This window comes from Ailuropoda melanoleuca, unplaced genomic scaffold (assembly GCF_002007445.2).
Source record: "Ailuropoda melanoleuca isolate Jingjing unplaced genomic scaffold, ASM200744v2 unplaced-scaffold14899, whole genome shotgun sequence".
Classification (NCBI taxonomy): domain Eukaryota; kingdom Metazoa; phylum Chordata; class Mammalia; order Carnivora; family Ursidae; genus Ailuropoda; species Ailuropoda melanoleuca.
The window spans coordinates 1-5,568 of record NW_023183724.1 but is presented as its reverse complement, the minus strand read 5'-3'; the positions used below and the strand labels follow the sequence as shown (position 1 = coordinate 5,568).

Below are 5,568 nucleotides of genomic sequence, written 5' to 3'. Positions count from 1 at the left end.
GGACTGAGGGATTGTGGTGTTGGGAGCGAGTGAAGAAATACTCTGCAAAATGAAATTGCAGAGAAACCCAGGCAGGGAAATCCCAGCTCTAAGTGAAAACTACTGAGAACCTCCCAGGCTTGAGTGCAGGGAGGGCAGGGAGGGGAGGGGTGTGGAGGGGTGGGACCAGGGCAGGAAGGGAAGCAGGCCTCCTCGATGCCCTGGAGCTTATCTGCTTCCTGCCTGTGGGCATGTGGTGCAGGCCCTGGGCACCTCGGGAGAACAGGGTGCTTGGGGGCATGGCTGTCCTTCAAGCCCACCGCTCCCCACATGGCCAGCGCTGGCCAGTGGGGAGACCCCGACATGAGAAGCCTTCACCCGGGAAGGAACCCCGTGAGTGCCGCCCCAGCACCTGCCCTAGTGGGGCTCCGGACCCTCTGGAGACTGGCTCCAGGGTGACAGGTGGGTGAGTGCAGGTCGGTGGAAGGTCCGGTGCATGCAGAGCTCCCCCGGCTCTGCAGTGGGCTCAGGCCCTTGGGAGTCCTGCTGTGGGCTGGGCACCCTGGCTGCCCAGGGTGGCCGAGTCCTTGGTGCTGGGACAGTGGCCCTTGAGGACCTGGCACGCTGCATCACGGACTCTCCAGGGAGGACGCTGCCTGGATGACCGTCCCCACAGAGGAGGGCAGGGGGCTCATCTGGAGATGGTTAGAAGGGGTGCGGGTCTCCCTGGGTGGTCTTCCTGGTGCTGCCCTGCCTGGTGCCTGTCAGCTGACCTGCACTGTGTCTGTGCCCGCCCGCTGCATATTCCTCAAGGCGCCTGAGGCCCGGTCAGGCTGTGTCCAACCATGGCAGCTGCAAATCCATTCCTGGGGAGCTTGCGCTCAGCCAGCCTTGGCAGGGGGCAGAGGATGGTGGTCTGTGCTCTGGGTATTGGCTCTGGATGGCTTATTTGAGGGGTCATGCCTGCTGACCCCTGCCCTAGGGGAGTAGTGGCAGCAGCAGATGTTTCCCTGAGGGACACTGGCCTGGAGGGTTGGCCCTGGCCAGGGGCCCTGGAGCAGAGGGGGGAGGCTGAGGACAGGGCCCACCGCACACTGACCGGCCCAGCCTCCGGTCCTCACCATGAGATGGGTTGCTGAGGGGCATCCCGGCTGTGCGGTTACCCGAAGAGCCCGTGGTCACTGCCTGGCCGGGGACAGGGCTCCACTGTCTGGCTGCTAGTCTGGGGCTGCGGGGACCGTGTTGGCCGCGGCCAGGTCCGTGCTGGTTCCTGCAGACCCACGGGGCCTCCGGCTGCTCCGAATCCTGCAGCCCCTCCTCGGACTTGGGGCCTCCACCATGAGGGGGCTGCTGGGCGAAGTCTCCGGTGTGGTGGGGCCTGTGGATAGGTTTTCATGACTGGCCTGGGGCATGGTGGGCCCCATCCGCTAATGCTCACCCTGCTTCAGGCCTGCACAAAATCCGCCAAACGTCCGGGGTGGGGGGGCCGCTGTGGCTCCCGCAGGGCTGTGTCGGGCAGACCATCTCCTGGACCGGGGCCCGTCCTCGGGCTGTCACCGGCTTCTGAGGATGCAGGGCGAGGGCGTGGGGGTGTCTGCGGGCTGGGAGCGCGGGCGCTGCACCCTCTGCTGGGGGCCCGCTTGGGGACTGGGGTTTGTGGCCTGGAGAGTGTCACCGTGGTACCAGCTACCGCTGTAGCACCGTGACACAGACAGGACCAGAAACCTCCCGGCTTGCTGGGGCCTCTCTGATGGGGTGGGGGTGGCCGGAGCTCTGTGGGTGAGGATTCCGAGGGGGCTTCCAGCCCAGTCTGCAGTCACGTTGAGCGCCCTGCGGGTGGGTGGGCTCTGAGGCAGAGGCCGGCTGCCCCCCGCCCACCCTGCCTGGAGCAGCTCCAGCTCTGCGGCCTCAGCCCTGCTTCTCTCTGGGCCCCCTGGGCATGCTGGGTCCGTCCCATCGGTGAGCGGTCTGCTCTCAGCCCTGCTGGCTGGTCACTGCATCAGTGGGAGTGGGATTCCCGAGGGCAGAGGGACAGAGGGCTGAAGGAGGGGCTCTGGGTCTGTCCAGAATTACAGTGGGGGGGGTCAGTGCCGAATCTCCCCCTGCCTGTTCCCCCAGGTGTGCGGTGGGGGCTGGGCTGGGTGCAGGGGCGTGGTGTCCTCAGCTGAGCTCCCCCTGCAGCTGCCCCAGCCACTCCCCTGCCTCTGTAGCACCCTCTGCACCTGCCCTCCACTAGGCAGGTGGGACCTGGGAGACAGGCTAGTCCCCCAGGGCTCATGGAGAGCTCAGGGGGAGTCAGCTCAGCCCCAGGTCAGGTCCCAGGCCTGACCGCCCCCATCCCAGGCACTGCCTGGCATTTGTTCTGAGGCTCATCCCTGTGGTATTGGGTATCCTCACTGTGGTAGAGCCCTGCTCCGAATCCTTGGCAGCGTCCCCTCCCCAGAGGGAGTCCTGGCACAGCAAGGATAGAGGAGGGGAGAGCAGGTGGAGCAGGCAGAGGATGTGAAGCTGGGGGCCATGGGCAGGGGGCTCTCCAGAGAGGACCTGCTAGCCAACCGTCCCCCCTGCCCACCTGCCCAGGCCTGAGCCCAGGGTGCAGTGAGGGCCTCCCGTGTGTGGCAAGAGGTCCATTCTATCCCCCTGTCCTGGGGGCAAGACAGGGCAGGCATGAAGATAGGAGGTGGGTAGGGGCCAGGCCAGCATTGTGCACATCCTCTCCCCACAGGATGCTTGCACTGGACCCCGGCACTCAGTCTGCTGCGTCCCTGGGTCTGCCCTGCGCTGCCTGGTGCTTGCGACAGGAGCTGACTTGAGCTCACCAGCCCCCTATGACCGGGGGGAGGAGGGGAGGACAGCATGAGGGTACAAGGCCCAGCCCGTAGTGGGGGCCAGTGGGCCTGGCGAGGACAGCTGGTTTTGAACACAGGCCATGTCACTGTGGGAGGTACTACTCCAGTACCCACAGTGACAGAGGCTCAGACAATATGGCCTGTCCCCAGGGCCTGGGGGAGGGCCCAGCTCACAGCTGCCCACCCCATCCTGGTGGAGGCCAGGGCCCCTTCAGCCTGCCTTGGAGAGACAAGCTGAGGCATCTGTCACCTGGGCCGCTGAGTGCAGGTGGGCTGGGAGATGGGGCCTGATTGAGGAGACGCTGGGTCCCCCTGGGGTCCTGACCCTGGCTCACCTGCAGTTGATGGAGAAGAGCCTGGCATCTCCAGGAGAGGCCCCTGGGGCCTGGTGCAGGGGGCACTAGGGCAGGCACAGGGCTCTGGGCACCCCCCCACCCCGGGCTCCCAGCCTTCTGCATAGCTGGGTGGGCCTGCCCAGGGCCTCGGTCCCCGCACTGGGGAGGGGATGCTGACGGAGCCTCTACAGAGGGACAGATGCGCAGAGAAAGGGTTGACTTGAGCCAGGCCCATGGAGCCCAGCCTGGGGGCTCTGCACTCACTGTCCTTGGGGGGCAGAGGGGCTGCTGCGCTTGGGCTCTCTGTGCACCGAGGCCTGTGGTTTCCTCCTTGCCTGGCCCCAACACAGCCCCTCTGGCCACACTGGACGCGGCCTCATCATTTAGAATCAGTCAGACCCGGAGGCCGTCAGCACAAGGGGCCCATCCCCCAGAGCCCAGAGTCCCAGATTCAAAGGGGTCAGAGGGTGGGCCCCAGGGGGCAGAGGGCCCTGGTTGGTGCTATGGGAGGCATCACTGTGGTACCCGTCGTCATCTAGACCACTGTCTGATGCCCCGTGACAATAACCCGGGCCCGGCACCTGGAGGCGGGGCTGGCAGGAGGAGCCTCCTCAGGAAAGGGGATGTCCGGGGGCCACCAGTGCTGTGGAGACTGGGAGCTGCCCTGCAACCCATGCCAGTTGCTGGGGTGGGAGACTGAGGCTCCAGTCCGCAGGCCCTGGGGTGGACTGGGAGGGGAGAGGCAGCACCCAGGATGCCGGGGTCCTGCAAGGTGGACGCCACATCTTTGATCCCCTTGTCTGTGGACGCCAGGCCTGAGGCACCTGGCCAGGCTGGACATGGAGGTGTGCGGTCTGGTGCATTGGTGGGGCTCAGACCTGCTGCCCCAGGGCGGGGGTCGGGTGCTGGCTGGTGAGCACCTGTCCCTGCGTGGGAACCTGGGTGGGCTGGCAGGGGCCTTGGGCTGCGCTTGGGCTCAGGTTAAGGGACGTTGGGTGGGGTGGATGGTGGGGGAGGAGAGCGCTGACTCCCAGCCAGGCCCTGTGGTGGGGCTGTCCCCAAGGCTACGGCCCTTTGCCTGTGCCTGCCAGGCTGCCCTTTATTTATTTATTTATTTATTTATTTATTTATTTATTTATTTTTTAAAAGATTTTTATTTATTCATTTGACAGAGATAGAGACAGCCAGCGAGAGAGGGAACACAAGCAGGGGGAGTGGGAGAGGAAGAAGCAGGCTCATAGCCGAAGAGCCTGATGTGGGGCTCGATCCCATAACGGCGGGATCACGCCCTGAGCCGAAGGCAGACGCTTAACCGCTGTGCCACCCAGGCGCCCCAAGGCTGCCCTTTAGAAGATGCGGGCTGGAACCTTCGGCGGTGACATACCCACAGGTAGAATCCCTGCCATGCTGCGGCCACCCTCCCAGGAAGGTCCACCAGTGGACTCCCTGCCCCAGGAACGCAGCCCCTGGGGAGAGAAGCCTGACATGGACGAAGGAGTGTGGAGGAGGGGCAGAGCTGGGGGGACGGCCGTGTGCCTGAGAGCCAGACGAGGCCCCGGACAGTGTCGGGCCCCCGGAGCCCAGCAGGTAAGGAGGGCAGCACAGCTCCGGGCACCCCTGCACAGTCTGGGCTGGCCGGGGTGGGCACCCACGCTGCCGGGCGGGCTGGCTTCTCCGAGGGGCTGTCCCGGGGCTGCTCACTCTGGGTGGATTTCCAGCACACTGCACCTCCTGGCCATGATCAGCACAACAACCGACACCCAGAGCCTGCGCAGCCCACGCCCTGAGGTAGAGACCCTGGACTCCGCGGCCGGGACAGGGACAAGACCCACCGCCCTCAGGATGGCAGGGGCCGTGATGTGCTCCATCTCCCGTGAACCTCCCTCTGCCTCGAACCTCAGGGAGCTCCGAGTATGGGCCGAGCTCCAGCGGCCACTCCTCTTAGCCTGCCCAAGGATATCTGGGGGTGCTGCCCATAGGGAGCTTGACCCCTGAGAGGTGGCCACTGGAGGCTTGGTCCTTCCTGACTCCTGCCGTAGCGCGGAGAGCCGTGTCCATGCCCGCCACCTTGCTGGGTGTTGTGCCACCATTCCCGGCCCATGAAGGCCCTGGCTATGGGAGGACATTGTAGGTTGACACAAGCCCATGGGCTGAGCTGGCAACTGCTGGCTCTGGAGGCCCAGGGTCCCGGCTCTGACCCTCAGGAGCCATGCTTGAGGGCCCCGGGTTCCAGCTGGTTTTCGCCGCTGGATCTGTCACTGTGGTAGCCACCGTAGTTACACAGTGGGACGTTCCTTGTCAAAAAGCCCAGGCGGGCGGCAGAAGGAGCCCTGCCCTGCCGGAGGCCCCTGGTCCTGGTGCCTCACTGGGTCTGTCGGCACAGGTGTCCCGTGCACCTGCCCCAC

At 65.4% G+C, this 5,568-nt stretch overlaps 1 long non-coding RNA gene across 1 annotated transcript; it reads left to right on the top strand.

Annotated features, from left to right (window-relative positions):
• The first annotated feature begins 451 nt into the window (after positions 1-451).
• LOC117797825 lies at positions 452-5,562 on the top strand. Its single transcript, XR_004622708.1, has 3 exons — positions 452-4,075; positions 4,554-4,750; positions 4,882-5,562. It is a non-coding gene; the product is annotated as an uncharacterized LOC117797825 (long non-coding RNA).
• Positions 5,563-5,568: the final 6 nt, after the last annotated feature.